This window comes from Narcine bancroftii, chromosome 1 (genome assembly GCF_036971445.1).
Source record: "Narcine bancroftii isolate sNarBan1 chromosome 1, sNarBan1.hap1, whole genome shotgun sequence".
Classification (NCBI taxonomy): domain Eukaryota; kingdom Metazoa; phylum Chordata; class Chondrichthyes; order Torpediniformes; family Narcinidae; genus Narcine; species Narcine bancroftii.
Window position 1 is genome coordinate 389727563 of NC_091469.1, and position 19330 is coordinate 389746892.

The 19330-nt window shown below is 42.0% G+C and overlaps 1 long non-coding RNA gene across 1 annotated transcript; it reads right to left on the reverse strand.

The window, feature by feature from the left end:
• Window positions 1–1589: 1589 nt before the first annotated feature.
• LOC138753034 (uncharacterized) lies at window positions 1590–18684 on the reverse strand. The gene is made up of 3 exons (XR_011351006.1): window positions 18613–18684; window positions 3591–3715; window positions 1590–1708 (listed from the first exon to the last, which is right to left on the reverse strand). It is a non-coding gene; the product is annotated as an uncharacterized lncRNA (long non-coding RNA).
• Between the last annotated feature and the right edge of the window lie 646 nt (window positions 18685–19330).

Below are 19330 nucleotides of genomic sequence, written 5' to 3' on the forward strand. Positions count from 1 at the left end.
AAGTGATATTTCTGCCATGTCTGCAAGAAAGAAAATCTCAGTTTTTTTTGAATATTTTATTTTGGTTTTCATAAGGTCATAAGATTCAAACAAACAATATAACCTTTTTTAACAGTCATGTAAAATGCAAAGTCTGTATTTATTTCCTCCACCTCTCCACCGCCCTCCCTTGTACAACTGAAAATACAGTCAATTAAATTACATCCGATGGGATCAAAGACCACTACAGAAACCTATGAAAACAAAAACAATCAGAAAGGCTGAGTAACAAAGGATAAGAAATTAAAAAGAACTTAAAACAATTTAAATTAAAAATAAATTAAAAAAATTCAAAACAAAACTGAAAAATCAAATTGCCTGTGCCATGTCCCACTTCTTTGATCACATTCATTTCCCTGTTGGAACAGATTACTGCAGTACTCCTATTTTGAAGATGGGGGGGCCTAATCAATCTGTGTGCCAATATTTTTCAAGCAAGTTGCCACGCCTTAACAAATATAGAATCTCAGAGTTGCATGTGATTTCATGTATGTACTCAGACAATAAATCTGAACTTTGAAAATTTAACTTTCCTTCTTGGAATCATCAATAGTCTTAACAAAACCTAAAGGATCTAATGCCATTCTAAAGGAATAAAGTTGGCCATAAAATTCCACAGAAGATTAATCTTCATCCATATGACAGGCTTACTAAGGTGTTCTTCGTACTTATTACTGCAAGAATTCCTAGCAAGGAGTGATATTAAAAATATAAAGTTTAAATTTACTTCAAGATCACTGATTTCTAATGAGCTGAATTGCTTTCCTGTGATGTTTTGATCATAGTAGCTTATTAACAAACACATAAAAATGTGTTTGCACGTTCAGAGGAAGCACCATGGCTTGTGGAAAACAAAATCACATTGCGTCAACTTGGTTTAATTTTGATAGCATTTACCAGGTTAACTTATGAAGATAACACTCAGTGCTATTTAATTGGACTCTTGGCAAGGTGCTATTTATAATGTAAATAAATAACATGTCATGTATCAGAATAAAGTTAACTCAATCTTTCTTACACTTTTGAAATGAGATTTCAGTGTTTTCAGCGGCAAGAGGATTTGGAAATTAAGATGTATGAGTCTTTCTAGGTACAGGTTGTTTGAAGGGCTACTGCAAAAACAGATTGAGAACAATTCAACATAGTTAGTAGAATTTTATGTTTTTGTGCATGTCACAAAGTACCTGTTTAATATGAGTGTGTGACTGGTTATATAGGCAAGATAGATTAGGAAATATTAATCTTTACAAATAACTTTGCAAGCATAAATTTAAATTCAACAGTTTATTTTCTGAATTAATAAGTATTTTTATAAGAATTATATAGTGCTTATTTTGGGATGTATTTTTATTTAATATTTCAATGTCATTTTGTGCTTATGAAACAACAGCTGACTATCATTTTAGAAATCTTTATTACGCATTCATCTGTTTTGGCTCTCCTGACAGTCATTCTCTCCATTCTCACATCTAACCTTAATTCATTATGCTTGAATCAGCTCCTCCAGTGCTCAAAATTTGCTCTAATTTCTTTTTATTTCTGACCCTGTCATACAACACACCAAATCCTACAGAAGTTCTTCTTCCTTCTACTCTGCAGTCCTTTTGACGGTGGGATTACTCTCAATTCTGTTGACCTTGGTCGACCAGGCATCCTCCTGTTCCAATACCTTCAGTGGGGTAGGAAGAAGCAGACCATTCAATGCTTGAATGCTGACCCTCAACCCTATCTATTTCCAAAATTCTCTTTCTGTTTTCAAAACTCTTGTCATTCAAGACAATTGCTCAACTAAGTGTTGATGTTTCAGTTTTATGTAATTATTATTAGTTTTATTTTTGTTGCTGTCTGTGAATAAAACTCAGAAGGTAGGAAAGATCATCTTTCCACTTGATGAATTGTCAAATATCTAGGGCAAAAATATGTCAATGCTGAAATGCCAAGTGATTAAAATTCCAAATTCCCTGACTTCCATAGTCTGTAATTGTACTGTTTTGGATGGTGATTAACTTCAATTAATAAAATACATGGAAGCCTAATTTTGATGTCTACTGGCCTTATACAAACTATTTTTGGATACCAACTTCATCTCTATCATTTACATCTGCTTAAAGGAGAACCAGATTGTTGGCCACCAAGGTGACATAGCTGACCCTGAAATGATCTTTGGACACACACTGTTTGACTGTTCTAATGTACTCAATGCTGCTGAGAAACCAGAACAAGAAAAACTCCAGATGTTGAAAATCTGAAATAGAAAATGTTGGAGAACTTAGTACACACATGTCAAACTCTGGCCCGCGGGCCAATATAATTATATTTGGCCCGCAAGATCATTTCAAAAATGTATTAGAGGTGGCCCGCCCTGCAGCGAGAGCCGATGCTGTTTTTTGGTCATGTCACCCCCACCATCCTCCCCCTTCATTGCACATCCTTCCCCATTGTAACACGAGAAATTGTAACACGAGAAGTCTGTCGATGTCATCAGCCGGCAAGCCAGTTGGAAGGCTCCCCGCACAACCAGTCACTTCTCCCACCTGTCGAGCGGTGCGGCAGATGGGCGAGCGCCTGTGATTTCCTGTCGGCGCGACGGGCATGGCAGGCTGCGCACGGCCCACGGGCAGCGCGAGCCTCGCGCGACTGGCACTGGACGGCCCTTCTACAGCGCGAGCGCACTTCTCCCGGTCGCCACGGCCTTCAGCGCTTGCACCCGCGCGGACCCCAGGGACGGCTGGTTCGGCCCTGCACGTGAAGAGAGAGATGGTGGCTGTCCGCAAAGGCTGATCGGCAGCGCGCTGGGCCTGAGTGGGTGGGTAAGCAGGGGTGGGCAGAAGGTGTAGGTGAGGAGTAATGGGCAGGGGAAGTTATGGTGGTGCGAGGGGCAGTTAGAGGGAGGGATGAGTAGAAGGAGGGGTGGATAGGGAAGAGGTAAAAGGGGAGGGGCAGGGCGAGTAGGGGAGGGGTGATTAGAGGGTGAGAGACGGGTAGAGGGAGGAACAGGTTGAGGGGAGAGGCAGTAGAGGGGCGTGTATAGGATGGGGTGGGTAGAGGCAGAGTGAGTGGAATGAGGGGTGAGTAGAGGTTGGGTCAAGGACTGGTCAGGTAGAGGGATGGTGGGTCGAGGGTGAATAGAGGCCGAGAGCCTGAGGAGTGAGCAAGAAATGCTGAGTCCTGATGCAGGCCAAAATGGACACAACCTGTGAATGCTGACTACATCTCCACAGGGACCAAATATGTTTCCCTCAGGTTAAGCAAAGGGTGAACTTGAGCTACCTACTCTTGACCTGTAACATTATCCTCCTAAAGTTATATCCTAAAGTTTAACATTACATATGTTGAAAAAAGAGAAAACATGCAGATGTTGTTGAAAATTTTCAATAAATATTTAGTTCGGCCCTCGACTTAGTCCAAGTTTTTAATTTTGGCCCTCTGTGAATTTGAGTTTGACACCCCTGACTTAGTAGGTCAAACAATGTTTGTGAAGGCAGAAACAGTTAACAGCTCAGTTGAATTATATTTCATTAGACTGGAAAATTGAGAAAAACATGTTTTACATTGCAGAAAGTGAGATAGACTTGATGAAGGCTCCTTTTCTCCCATTGATGCTACTTGAACGACTGAGTTTCTCCAGCAAAGTGTGCTTAGCTTCATATTCTGTCATCTGCAATCTCCTGTGTGCCTCCAGAGTGGAAAAAAAGAACAAATTGTAAACAATACATCTTTGGAAAGAGTAAAACAAATAGCACACCTGAAACTTTTGAATTCATTATTGAGTCCTGAGATTGTAATAATATACACAGAGGGAAGATGGATTGCTATGCCTAATGTTGGAACAATGTAGGAGGCCAACAGGAATGAAAGTGATACTCCTGCCTTTCACCACCTAGGAAATGTCTTGGGATGTTTTACTCAGTCCTACCATACAAATATATATGGCTGAAGTAATTCCATTAAGAAATATACAAAGTTTCTTTAATGTCATTTATACAAAATTTGTCAACTTTTGTTTGCCTGTAAGTACACCCAGAGGTGACACTAGTCCAGAGATCTGCCAAACAGAAATAGGAGCAAAAGAGAATCCCTTCAGAGAGATTAACCATCCGTGGGTCCTGCGACCTAATTACTGTTTCATGTAAGTTCTTCAGCCACCAAGTCTCTCGTTGGTCCGTTGCCATGGTCATCTTCCCTGTCGGGTTCTCTCTGAGTTCTCTTTCTCAGCTGGGGGAGGGCTGCTGAACAGGGGCTCTGCCATGTGGCATCATTTATGATGTGTGAAATAGTTAATGCTTCAAGGGACGAGCTGGGTGAAAATGCTATTGCAGCATATCTGGATAGATTATTCTTGTTTCAGTCGATGTTTTATGGCACAAGAAGATCTACTTAATACTTTTTCCACATAAATAACAGCATGCCCTATGTGTGTGTTTTGGAAGCTTGCTTGACTTCCCTCAGTTGTTTACAATCTTTTTGAAGTATGGACTTCAAGCACAAAACTCCTGAGACCATCAGCTAATCTGTAAAGCCTGGTGAAAAATTTGAAAGGGAGCAATTTTAGACCAAATTAAACCAAACCTAATTTCTAGATTTTAAAATGTGTATCCCATCTGTGAGACAATCGACTACAGAGCCAGGAAACTGAAAGATTTTCTTGATAATTGAAATTGCACATAGATGAAACTCATCTACAGTGAAGAACAGAATGTGATTTTATTAGTTCAATTTTATGAACATTATCACTTCGGCTTGCTTCACCTTGGTCTGTCGTGTCTTCTATGCCAGATCATCAGAGATATCTCCTTCTTCAAACAACATGGCTTTCCCTTTACCATCATCAACTCAGTCCTTGCCCGCATATCCTCCATTACCCTCACATCTGCCCTGGCCCCTTATGCTCCTACATGCAACAAGGACAGTATTGCTCTTGTCCTCACCTACCACCCCACCAGCCTCCACATCCAATGTATCTTCCACTGTTATTTCTGCCACCTACTATGTGATCCCACCACCAGACACATATTCCCCTCTCTGCCTTTTGCAAGAACAGCTCTCTGAATGACTCCCTTGTCCACTCCTCTGTCCCCACCAATCATCTGCTTGGTATCTACCCCTGTGATCACAGCAGATGTTCCACTTGCACCCACACCACCTCCCTCACCACCATTTGGGATCCCAAAATATCCTTCCAAGTGAAACAACATTCCACGTGAATCTGCAGCAATCATCTGATGTTCCCGTGGTGGTCTCCTTTATTTCTGGGTGGAGAATGGGTGATGATTTGTTGAGTACCTTGGCTCTGTGTGCTTTAATAGCATGGATCTCCCAGTGGCCACCCATTTCAATTCTCCATCCCATTCACTTGCTAACATGCCTGTCTGTGGTCTCATGCACTGCTAAACTGAGACCACCAACAAATTGGAGGAACGGCACATCATCTTCTTTCTGTGTCCCCTCCAAATGAATGCATGAAGGTCAACTTCTCCATTTCCATTAAATCACCCTCCTTTCTTCCCCATATCTCTCTCTCTCTCTCTCTCTCTCTCTCTCTCTCTCTCTCTCTCTCTCTCTCTCTCTCTCTCTCCCTTTTTGGCTCTGTCTCCTTTCACAGAGCCAAGATCAATTCTCATTTTTCCTCTTATTATAGCCAATAAATGCCTTTTGTTAGTTGGTCTGGAATCCTCCCCCTCCCATTCTTCTTCCTTTCACTCCCCAGTCTTTATTCAGATGGCTTCCTGTTCTTTGCTTACACTTTGAAGAAGGGTTCAGGCACAGAATATCAGAAATATATCTACCTCCTATGGACAATGCAAGACCAGTTAAGTTCCTCCAGTAATTTTGTGTGTTTTTACTCAAACTTTCGTGTTCAATAATTCAGTGCAGGAGCATCTAGACAAATGCACAGTGGAATGTAATGCTACATTGAGACACACCTGAGAAATTAAACATTCACAATGACTGTGACGTTGGGTCAGAGCCATAGCAGCTCATTTTCTGCTGAAATTTCATGTGTACGTGTATGGTATTGGAGGAGTTTCACATCCCAAGTCGGTTGAGTCGTTAGCTTTTCCTCACATTGCTCTTTAACTTTGGACATGAGCATTTACATGATAATGATAATTGACATGATCCTAAAGTGAAAATGTTCCATAGCACATAAATCATTATTTTTGATTTTTTTTTTGTCATTCTAAATCTCTGACAGCTTCATTGGTCATTTTGCATGCTTGTTTAGATTACCTTGCATAATATTTGACATAGACTCGATATGATTAAAATCACTGAAAACTCAAAAGGTCGAACAGCATCTGAAGAAAGTAAAGTGTTTCAAGGAGACCATTTGCCAGAATTGGGAAACAAAAAGTTAATATCTGAATGTTGTGCAATGAGTGTTCTATTACTTACTATTTCCCCCATGTAATTATCATCACTCCAACCTTCAAATGACCATAGGGTCATCTTTCCCATGAATTAACAACTTGTGAGGAGATGTCATGATGTCAGTCTAGCATAGCAAGGGAAAGCAAAGGAAAGCAGATTGCTTGGAGATAAATGACAGCTGATAAATTGTGTTAGTTTGAGTTGGAGGGAAAAATTTGTCATAGCAAATGACATTAATTATCTGTATCCTGTCACCCATGTTAATTATAGGAGTTAATGGAAAAGCAATGCAGAATTGGTGTTTGAAATGATGGATAATTTATCTAAACTGGTGTGCACGAGGAGACCAGTCAGAGACGATCAACATGATCACGAATTTGCTACAACTCTTAACTTCTCAGCTGACAAGGTTACACTGAACCTTGGTTAGCAGTAAAACTATGTTTCTATAACAGAATGATGTTCACAGAAAGACTTAATTAAGTAACACATTTGGACTTGACCTACGTCTAACTTAGTAAACAGTAAGTATGATTTTCTATTACAACAATTGGTGCACACTATAACTGAATTAATTATGTTTCTGAAACGTGGATGTCATCACTGCCATATTCCATGTCTACTTTTAGGCTTTGTTCATGGTTTCCTGTTACTACATTACCAAAATTCACATCCCTATTCATTAATTATTTGCCCTCACTATTCTTTCTACGGCATCAGTTTGTTGTGTGCTTACTATTGAGGAAATCTCTGATGATAAATATCTGTGAGGGTGTTAGATGTCCCATTAGCTGATGTGGAAGTTTGGGCCCAATAAGCATAAACTGGGGTAACTACTTGAAACAGTTGATTGTTAGACTCTCATGGAACACCTCAAACAAATAATATTTGGAAACTCAGCTTATCAATGCCCTCTCATAATCATTAAGGTTCTTGCTGATCTGAAGGCACCATTTCTTCTGCACAAAGATGGAAAGAAAAAATCCCTTATAATGCTTTAATGAAGAAGTATACTTGACTCATTAGATTCTTAAAGTAGTTAAACATTGCTTCTCCAATTTGAAATTTGGTAGACAAGGTATGAACTTGTAGCTCAAAAGATCAGCCAAAATTATTAAAAAAGTGACATCTAAAATTGGTTTGGTTCTCATAGACCAAACCAACTATACGACTGATCCAGTTGAACAGCCCTGCCACACATGTTGTCCTCTGTTATAATCAACTACCCAGATTCACATGCTGAATTAAATATGTAGTTTTGTTTGAATTCAGTAAGTTTAGAATTCGTCCTTGACTTCAAAAGCAAAACACATGATTTTTGACAGGTATTTTCTTCATCCAATTCATCACATTCTTTTAAAAAAGGAAGAAATAAAGCTAATTGAACAAGAGGTGAACCATTATTGTTTTAAAAGAAATATTAGTTCAATTCCATGCATTATTCCAAATATAAGAGTTAAAAAACTGCAGTAGTTGGCACTAGATTGTCATACCCTCTGTAATGTAATATTCAGGAAGTTGGAAAAAATGAATTTCTTGAACATTTTTATGGTCTCTTGGAATCTAAGTTATTATCCCTTTTGGCTTTTGTTAACCCATATGATAAGTGTTCGCAGTTTCAAATATCACACATTAAAAGCATTTTTTGAACCTTGAAACCTGGTTGCTTGAGGATACTCTTCCAATGTTTTACAGATTAGAAAAACAGATCTCTTTAATAGTGTTGGAGCTCAGTACTGAAACTAAATACTTAAATTCCTCATTGTTGAATATATGATTCATTTAACTTAGGAAAAAAATATTTCATGTCAAATTGGCATGTTAGCATTCTGATATTTATCTTAATTTACAGAGATTGATTTTTAATTTGTTGGGATATTGTAATCTTGACTGTTGCCATTGTTGCTGTTGGTAGGATTTAAAGGCAGAATCAGAGAAGGTAAATTCTCACACAATGAGAACTTCTATTCAGCTTTCTTAAGAATCGTAGAATGACACATCACAAGAGGAGGCTATTTAGTGACTATGCATGTTTTGGCTCTTGAAAAGAGTCAACTCCCTGGTTCTCTCCCAATAGCCCTGCAAGTTTACTCTTTCAAGTCTTTTTCCAATTCCCTTTTGATATGTTATTATTGAATCAGCTTCCACCATTTTTCCAAATAGTTCCTTCCAATTGAGTGACTGAAATTTTATTTCTCATGTTGCTTTTGGTTTTTTTTTCCGTCTGTTTTAAAGCTACATAATCTGGTATGAAACAGCATTGATAGAAGCTATTTCTCTTTATAAACCTATCAAAACACTTGCTGGTTATGATGATCGAATTTGCCCTCTTTTGTGAAAATGTCACCTGGACTGGATGGACTACACCCCAGGGATCTGAAAGAGGTAGCTGAAGTGATTGTATATATATTAGAAGTGGTCTTTCAGGAATCAACTAGAGTGGGGAATGGTTCCAGAAGACTGGAAAAATGCAAATGACACTCCTCTCTTTAAGAAGGGAGAGACTCAAATGCCAGGAAATTAACAGCCATTTTATCTACCCTCAGTGGTTGGCTATATTCTACAATTCATTGTGGATGTGGTTTTAGTGTTCAACACAAGGTAAAAGTGGCTAAGGTCAGCATGGAAATCTGTTGGAATTCTTTGAGGAAGTAATGAGCAGGACAGACGAGTCAGTGGATGTTGCTCATTTGGATTTTCAGAAGCCCTCTGGCAAAGTATTGCAAATGAGGCTGTTAAACAGGACATGAGCCCATGGTATCACTAGAAAGGTACTGGCATGGATAAAAGACTGATAGAAGGCAAAGGCTGGGTGTAGATCAGTCACTGTGTTCATATCCTGTATATTGGGGGTACTGGGGGATTCTTTATACTAATGCATTCCAGTGGCCAGGTTCTGTTACTTTGAATCCTTGATATATATAGTTAATAAACTAAGTTTGAAGTCAATCCACTTGCTTTCATTTATCTAAACTTGCAACTTGATGTCAGAAGTGGGATGTCCCTGACTTTTCAAGGTTAATGTTTTTCATCCAGGATTTGTCTTTTTTTAAAACAAGGACAACTAAGCCAGTCGCGACAGCACAACTAAACAGTGAATATGGCAAATGGATTCGGGAGGCTCGACCCCACTTGTCTTTGACGGTAACATCACCGAAAACTGGTGGATCTTTGAACAAGGATATGATATTTTCGTTGTGGCGGCACACTTTGACAAGCCAGCCCAAACTTGAGCATATATTCTCCTCAATCTAGTGGGACTGGAGGCTATTGGACGTGAATGGCCTTTCGTATATGCAGGAGAAGTGAGAGATCTTGGCGAGAGAGGACCAATCCTCATTTCTGTGAAATCCAAAGAGGATCCTGAATGCCTCAAGAGAAAATTTAGAGAGATGTGCAATCCTCAAACCAACATTATTATGGAAAGACACAAGTTCAACACATAGAATCAGAAAGCTGGTGAGACGATTGACTCATATGTTAGTGATTTAAGAATCAAAATGAAAAGCTTCAGTTTTGGAGTTCTCTGGTATTAATAATGACAATTTGAGAAAGGTGTTACACTGGGTCCTGGTGATTTGACATTAGCTAAGGCTATATCCATCTGTCAAATTCATGAGATGACTGAAATACACTGGCTTCTCCATAGCACTCCATCACAAATGTTGATGCAGTCCAGTATAGGTTCATGAGAAAACAAAAAGTATGAGACAAAAATGAAGAACCAGCTAGAAAAAATTGGGACACAGTTTATTGCTAACTGGAGGTGATCATGCAGCTAAAAGAGTCAAATATCCAGCTTTTGGTCAACAGTGCCATGCCTGTAACAACTTGAATCATTTTTAAAAAAATGCTGCAAGTCCAAAAAACAGTCCTACAGTAGGGGAAGACCAGAGGAGAACTGTTCACCAGATAGAACCAGACCAAGCTGAAAGTGATACAGATGAAGCATGCTATGTCGATGGTAGAACTCTGCAAATGACTGTTGATTCAACTGATGCACAGATACAAGAAAATGATGAAGCTTTTGTCTCTGTGCAAGTTAATGGCACTTCAGTTAAAATGAAAGTTGGCACAGGTGCCAAGTATAATGTCTTGTTAAAAAAAGCATTTGAGTGAGTAAAGAGTGAAGAACAAATAAGAGCATGCATTAAATCCATGAGCCTTATTGCATATGGGATAGGAAAAAAAAACATAGTTGGTACGGTTATGTTGCAGTGCTACCCAAAGGGACAGAAACGTTGCCATTTTTCATTGTTCATGTGAATGTTCTGCCACTACTAGGGCTATGTGCCTGCATTCAAATGGGGCTGGTCTCAATGTGCAGTTCACCAGTTATGCCCCACTGAAGATAATCTGTCACATCAAATTCAAGCCAAATACAGTGACCTTTTCTCTGGTTAGCTTGGAAAGCTACCCTTAAATTATGTGGCTAGATCCCAAAGTGAGACCAGTTGTTCGTTCTGCACATCACGTTCTGGTGAAGAAGCTACTAAACAGAGAGCAAGAGGCATAGTTTACTGGCTTACAATGACAGATGACATCAACAAGGAAATACAGTCATGCTCCGTTTATAACAGCACAAAACCGCACCAGCAAAAGGAACCACTCCTCCTTCATTCAGTTCCAGGCCTCCCTTGAATGGTGCTCTCAGCAGTATTTGGTGCTAGTGGACTTGTATTCAGGCTGTTATGAGATTGACCTGCTTCGTTCCCAGACCAATCCTTTGCATCTTCCCCTTTCTCTTTATTTCAATCAGTCAATGAGGTGGATGGTAGCCCCCGTCTTTAATTAATAAAAGCCTGATAGTTTCATGACATTAGCCTTTTGTGATTATTGATGGTATATCAATTTTACTAACAAAAAAATTCAAAAGAAAAGCATGGAAGAGTACCTGAAAACTGAGAAGCTTGACATCAACCCCTGGTTGACAGACATCCCAAACATGTTCAAACTTTGGCTATGCTGTTTCATAAACTTCCTGGCGGCAACTGCGGATGCCATCACTACAGAGGCTACTTCTTTTGTGTGTTAGGCCCCAAGTTCTCCCGATGATCAGTGATACCAGCTCATACCAAGCAGCTATGGAGATCCTCAAGGCCCAGTATCACAGGAAGGTTAATGAAGTCTATGCCAGACATCTCCTGACCAGCAAAAAACAGCGACATGGTGAGTCGAGTGTCAATACCTGTGGGCCCTCTGTATTCTGTAAGACTGTCGGCTGCCCAGAATGCAGAGGACCTCATCAGAGATGTGTACGTGGCCAATATCAACTCCGGTACATACAGCAATTGCTATTGAAGCAAAAAGTTCTTGATCTTCAAATGGCGATTCTACTGACTGGAGGTAACCCACCAGAACTCAGATGACTACTTGTCTGCCGCAGGCGTCACTATCCTGGGATGGGGCATCGTCCCGCCCCATGAGTGATTGGTCTCCTACACCCTCCCACTACTCTAGTGATCTGACCTTGGCCACCATTGTGGGAGATCTCTCCACATGCTACTTTTGCGGGCAGGGTCAGCATCTGAGGAAATGCTGCCTGCCAAGGATGTGCTCCAGGTGCCCGAAAAAGGGACATTATACCAAAGTTTGCCAGTCCAAATTATCTGCTAGATTTAGTAATGCCGCTTGCGGACAGTCACCATTCTGGGCAGTGTGATCGGTGCCATCTTTCCTGCACTCCAGTGATGCTATGTGCGAATCATGCAGGCCGCCATTTTGGATGAGGGGTCGAGTCCAGCTATCTTGGGTGCAGGACCGGCCATCAGACTCAGACAATGAATCCATACTGGCCTCCATCACTCTGAACCAAGAGGTCCTGCACTAACTCGTTAGATCCATAATGGACATCCTGGTAAATGGGCGCGATATCAACTGTTTATTCAATAGTGGGAGTACAGAAAGCTTTATCCACCCCGATACCACAAAATGACTGTCCCTTAAAGTTCGGCCCACCAAACACGAAATATCACTCCCATCCAAATCATACATGGCAGCCATCCTGGGGTCCTGCATAGTGACCCTCACTGTTGGAGGCGCAGTATACAAATGCTTCAGACTGCTTATTATGCCACAACTCTCTGCCCCTTGCGATTGGGGCAGGATTTCCAGTGAAAACTTCAGAAAGTCACTGTGTGCTTCGACGGCCCTCTCTCCCCACCCTCTCCCCCCCCCCCCCACCGCCCCCATCTGCACATTCCCTGCAGGCAATGTGTGATCTCTCAACCCTCAAGGTCAAACACCCCCTCCCACCTGCTGTTTTCCAATCTCACCCCTGATTGCAAGCTGGTGGCCACCTGGAATAGATGGTACTGTGCGGCTGACAGGACATTCATTAAGGCGGAGGTTCACGCTTATTGGGCGAGGGCATCATCGAGACCAGTAATAGCCCTTGAAGGGCCCAGGTGGTCGTGGTAAAGAATGGGGATAAGAATAGGATGGTCATAAACTACTGGGCTGGTAGTCATCAACCAGTATACGCAGCTCGATGCATACCCTCTTCCCTGCATATCCGATATAGTCAACCAGATTGCACAATATTGGGTATTCTCCATGATTCATCTGAAGTCAGCATATCACCAGCTTGAGATCCACCCAGAGGATCGCCAGTTTATGGATTTCAAAGTGGATGCCGCCTCTACCACTTCATCCGGGTCCCTTTCGGAGTCACAAACAGGGTCTCCATCTTCCAGCAGGAGATGGAGTGCATGGTGGACCGCTACCATCTATAGGCCACCTTCCCATATCTAGATAACGTCACTATCTGTGACCATGATATGCAGGTTCATGATATGAACCTCTGCAAGTTCCTCCAGGCAGCAAAATGCTGCGTGGTCAAGAACAGAGATATTGGCCTTGACCCAGATTGCATGCATCCGGTGATGGAGCTACCCCTCCCACATACCATCAAAGCTCCTAAGGGATGCCTTGGGTTCTTCTCATACAATGCTCAATGAATCCCCAACTATGCGGACAATATTCGCCCATTGGTCAATGCTACCACTTTCCCCTACCAGCAGAAGCTCAAGCCGGATTCAACAAAATCAAAGATGACATTGCAAAGGCAAGCATGCATGCCATAGAAGAGTCAACACCATTTCAAGAAGAGAGCAATGTGTCTGACTTTGTACTGGCTGCCATACTCAATCAAGTGGGCAAACCCATCGACATCTTCTCACGAGCTTTCCAAGGGCCTGAAATTCGCCACTCCTCCATCAAGACGGAAGCCCAGGCCATTGTGGAGGCTGTATGCCACTAAGAGGCACTATCCCACTGGGAAATGGTTCACCCTCCTCACAGATTAGCGAGTGGTAGCATTCATGTTTAATAATAAACAAAGGGGAAAAATTAAGAATGATAAGATCCTCAGGTAAAGAATCAAGCTGGCCACTTACAATTATGACAGTATGCCCTTTCATACAGTCAAAAAGCCCAAGTGTAAAGGCAGAGATTCTCTTCCCTTACGTTGAGAGAATTGCCTCCATGAATGTGCCCTGCTGGCTCCAAGGTGCTGACTGCAATCGCTCTTGAGGAAAGTGTCAATGGTGGAGTGCTGCTCTCCGCTGCCTAGCATGCATGTAATGCTATTTTAAGCAGCTGGCTGGGGTGGGGGGGGGGGGAGGGGGGCTGATGATGTTGCAGTGATGTCATTAGCCTGCAACCTATCACACTCATCCGTCTTCCTTCATGACTCCCTCAGGGCAGGGGCAGTTGATAGGGGTCGTGAAGCCATCAAGAGGAGACCGGGGCAGGCTGTGACTGTCCCATCGGCTGCTCTGGCCTCCGACACCTCACCAGGCCTCTTCGGCCTGTGGGGCCACTCGTCGGCACCAGTGGCTCAATATGTAGCAGAGCAATGGCTGTCTACCCTACCCATAATCCCCCATAAGCCGCTCATTCGGCTTTTAAGCTGGCCTCTATGTGCAGGCCGACTATGATAAGGTCTATACTCTACCGGCCCAGCAAACTTTACGAGCCTCTGGACATTCTTTTTCGAGGAACGTGTTAGTGTTCAAATGGACAGACTGCAGGCCACTCCAGAATTACTAGGTTTTTCCATTTTATCAAATCTGGGGATATACCATATATTCCATTGAGGAAGTCCGGACTATGACTAAAAACCTTCAAATGCAAACTTCAATTCTACTGGCCAGACAAGTGTATCTTATCAAGGCTATCCGCCCATTCGAGTCCTTCAGCATTGATTTCAAGGGACCCCTCTCCTCCTCCAACCAAATGTCTACTTCCTTACAATCATTGATGAACACTCCCGTTTCCCCTTCACCATACCTTGCCTGGACATTACCTTGGCCACAGTTATCAAGGCCCTCTGGAATATCTTCATCCACAGTGACCAAGGGACATCATTAATCAGTGATGAGCTGCGGCAGTACTTGCTGGCTGTGGAAATTGCCACGAGCAGGACCACCAGCTAAAATCCAAGGGTTAATGGTCAAGTGGAAAGGGAAAATGCCACAGTATGGACGACCATCCTCCTGGCACTGAGGTCATGGGGTCTCCCTTTCTTGCAATGGCAAGAAGTCCTCCCAGAGATGCTCCACTCTGTCAGGTCACTTTTACGTATGGCTACCAACAATACTCCTAACGAACGAATGTTTGCTTTCCCAAGGAAATCTGTATCAGGGACTGTGCTCCCCACCTGGCTTACCTCCACAGGACCAGGCCTGCTCCAGAAGCATGTCAGGCAATCTAACACTTACTCGCTAGCTGAGATAATCCACCTTCTCTATGCGAACCCCCAGTACACCTATGTTGCTTTCCCCAATGGGCGCGAAATATTTTCTCTATCTGGGACCTTGCTCCATCGGAAGCCTCCCTGACCACCAATGACTTTCAACAAACACCCACTCCCACTTCAATCTTAGGGGTTCTGGAACCTGCAGCTGGCCGCCCCTTACCGCTGGCCAAAGTTATCACCAACGATGTACCAGCGCCAAACTCTGCCAACACCCCACCTGTCCCAACCTCAACAAATTGTTAACAGGCCAGCCTCACAAGCTGCTCAGGATGCTATGGCAGTGCCCTAACCACATTTCTTGCTGCAGCAGAGGAGACCCCCTGATAGACTTAACATGTAACATGTATAGTTGTTTCACCTTTTTTTTATTACCCCTCAGGTGTCTTCTTAAAAAGGAGGGGTGAATGTGGTGAACCACTGTTATGTCATGATTGGCTGGTGCCAGCTGGACACGTCTACCAAGACTGATTCTACCCATAGCCCCTTGCATGTTCTCCTTTCTCTTTGCTTTGATCAGTTAATTAGGTTAATGGTAGTTCCAGTCTTTAGTTAACAAAAGTCTGATAGTTTCATAACATCAGCGTTTTGTGATTATTGATGGTAAATCACCCTCATCAATTTCTTTTGTTACCTTCTCAAAATAAAACTAAATTAGGCTTGTGAGGCACAATGTTCCCTTCACAAAGCCATGCTGACTATCCTTCAGTAGATTGTACTTCTCCAAATGAATCCAATAGTTGTTTTAGCCTGATTTGAATGGAAGAGGCTCCAATAGTTTGCACACCACTGACGCAAGACTCACCTGTCTATAATTCCTAGGATTCTCCCTATTACCTTTTTTTTAAACATTCTCCAATCTTCTGCAGCCAAAGAGGACTCAATGATCATACTGACTGTCACAGCTATCTCTTCCCTCACTTCCCACAGCAAACTGGGATATATCGCGTCTGGCCCTGGGGACATCAAACTTGATGTTTTTACAAAGATCCAACACTTTTGCTTCCTTAATCGCAACATTGTCCACCCCTCACGCCTATTCTATTCCAAACTCACCCTGATCAAGGTCCTTTTCTCTTGTGAATACTGAAGTAAAATATTCATTTAGGATCTTCCCAACCTCCTCCGCTCCCAGGCACATGTTACCTCCTTTATCCTTTAGCGGCCCCACCTTCATTCTCATTATCCTTCTGCTCTTTACATGTGCATAGAATGCCTTGGGGTTCTCCTTAATCCTACATCTAAATTCTTTCTTAAGCTCCTTCCTGGCTACCATATACTTCTCATAAGCCCTTCCTGTTTCCTGCTTCCCATATTTAATATATGCTTCTTTCTTTCCCTTGACTAGCTGCTTCACATGTTTTGTCAACCATGGTTCCCTTTTCCTACCATTTTTTCCTTGTCCCAGTGAAACAAACCTATCTTAAACCCAGCATAAGTGGTCCCTCCACATAAATTCTGTGCTTTCTCCCTTGAACATCTGTTTCCAATTTATTCTTGCTAGTTCCTGCCTCATTCCATCATAATTAGCCCTTCCCCAATTAAGTACTTTCTCATTTTGTCTGTTTTTATCTCTTTCCATACAGAAAAGAAGAAATGGTGGGTCGGTGAGTCTTTTTACACAGCAAGCTGACTTCCCAACACAAAATAGGTGGGTCGTGAAGTACAGCTCTGCTTAGCCGCTGACACTACCTACCTTGGTGGATAAAAGCGTGGTAAGTTCAGACAACCCCCTCCCCCAAGTCCACCTTTGACACGTTCACACAAGTCGGTGAAATGTTCAAAAGGTAGATAATAGCCAGCTTGAATCCTCTGTGTAAAAGGGGTGTAAGGAGTTGTGGTCAGTCTTACCAAAATGTGCCCCCACAATGAGGTTCACCACCTGACCATGTTCATTACCCAGAATTAGATCCAATATGGCTTCTCCTCTTGTCAGCTGGCCCACTTACTGTGTCAGCAATCCTTCTTGGACATACCTTACAAATTCTTACAGTCAGAAGGTGTCATTCTCCCCCTCTCTTAATGCTGTGAACTCAATCAAAGACGTCCCTGACCCTGGCACCTGGGAGGCAACATAATCCATATTATGGATTATGGGAGCCTCAATCTTGTTCACAGAACCTCCTATCCACTCTCTATACCAGCCTGATTTGAATGGAAGAGCAAACACAGTGGCCAAATGGCATAATTTTGCTTCTCAGTTTCATAATCTTATCAATCCATTAGTTTGCTCTTCCATTCTTCTATCCATTGTTGACAATAATCTCACATCTTGTCACATTGTACTGTCTTTGGAAAGGATTTTGTTCTAATCACTTCACTCTCAGTGATGATGTTAAATTAATAACTTATCAATTGCTTCCAAGTCAAGTTTATTGCCATCTGATTGTACAAGTACAACCCGACGACACAGCATTCTCTGTCCTCGGTCCAATATACACAGACACACAACCAGATATAACACACCTACAGACAAACAAAACACCTGCAGGACAAGTATTCATATGAATAAATAAATAATGTTTTGTGAAAATTAGTGTCTCGGATGGTTAGTGTGAGCAGTTCCTTTGGTCGTTTACCATTCTCACTGCCTGTGGGAAGAAGCTGTTTCTCAGCGTGGTGGTGCTGGCTCTAATACTCCTCTAGTTTAAAAAAAACAAAATTGCTGGAGGAACTCAGCTGGTCTTTTCAGTGCCTATAGGAGAGAAATATATATTGGTGATGTTTCAGGCCTGAGCCCTTCTTCAAGGAATAAGCAGAATGAGCCAGAAGCAGGAAATCTCAGAATTCAAACAATGGGGAGGAATCCAGACGAACAAAAGCTGTTAATTGGATATTATTGCGGAGGAGGTAAGAATTTATCTTGTTTGTGTGAAAGGAGACAGAATGGAGAGACGGATAGAGAAAGCGAAGGGGGAAGTGGTTTTAATGAAAGCCAGAGAAGTCGATATTAATGCCATCTGGTTGGAGGGTGCCAGTCAGAAGATGAGGTGGTGTTCCTCCCATTTATGGGTGGTCTCAATCTGGCAGTACGTGAGGCCATGGACAGACATGTCAGCAAGGGAATAAGATGGAGAACTGACTTAAAACAATCACAGCATCTGCAGACTTTCATGTTTCACTCTGATACTCCTGCATCTCTTTCCCAATGGGAGCAGCTGTGTGTGTGTGGGGGGGGGGGGGGGTGGTAGGGCACGCGTGGAAGGAGTCCTCAATGATTTTGTGCACCCTCTTCAATCAATGATCCCAGTAGATCACATTGGTGGGGAGGGGGGAGGGGGGAGGGAGACTCTTGTGATCCTCTCTGCTCCTCTTGTGGTCCTGTGGATTGATTTATGATCTATTCCTCTGTAGCAACCACACCACACTGTGATGCAGCTGCTCAGGATGCTCTCGATAGTGCTCCTATAGAAAGTTGACATAATGGTGGCTGGTAGCCTTACCTGTAAAGGTTAAAACCTTGTGTTTTTGATTCTTAGTTAACTTCGTCCCTGTCTCTTTAAGAGAACTATTGTTTGTAGTGTAACCATAGTGACTATGATGTAATATGTCATAATATCCATCCAGGCTAATGGCTTGCTCATTATTCTACAAGATGTGAAGGAAGCGTGAGCACAAAAAAAATTCTCTTAATTTTGTATCTCTTTAAATTTGTATATCTATATATCTTTGTAACTCTATCATAAAATAAATGCAAAAAATTCATCATTATGAAAGTCTTAAGTTCGAAGCTATGGAAAATATCCTTTCTATCAATGAATTAACAGCCACAGAGTTTGATTTGTTGGATTAAAGAGATTGAAATTTGGGATATCGCAGCTCACACATTGGATGATGATTCTTTGAAATTAGGAAATAAGTGTTGTCAACATTACCTGCTTCAATCATCTCAAAAATTACAGTGTATGTTGCACCTTCCTGACAAGTGAGGAGATGCTGTGTGTCCATGATAGGTCAATAGTTAAGTGAACTCCAAAGAAATTGGTGCTCTCCACTCTCCTCTACAGATTTATTGATGTGTTGTGGGGGATGGTCGTTCCGGGTCCTCTTGAAATCCATGATTATCTCCTTCATCGTCCACGTTGAGCCTCAGATTATTATTCTTGCGCCATATCACGAGATTTTCCATCTCTTTTCTGTAGTGCAACTCATGATTGTTGC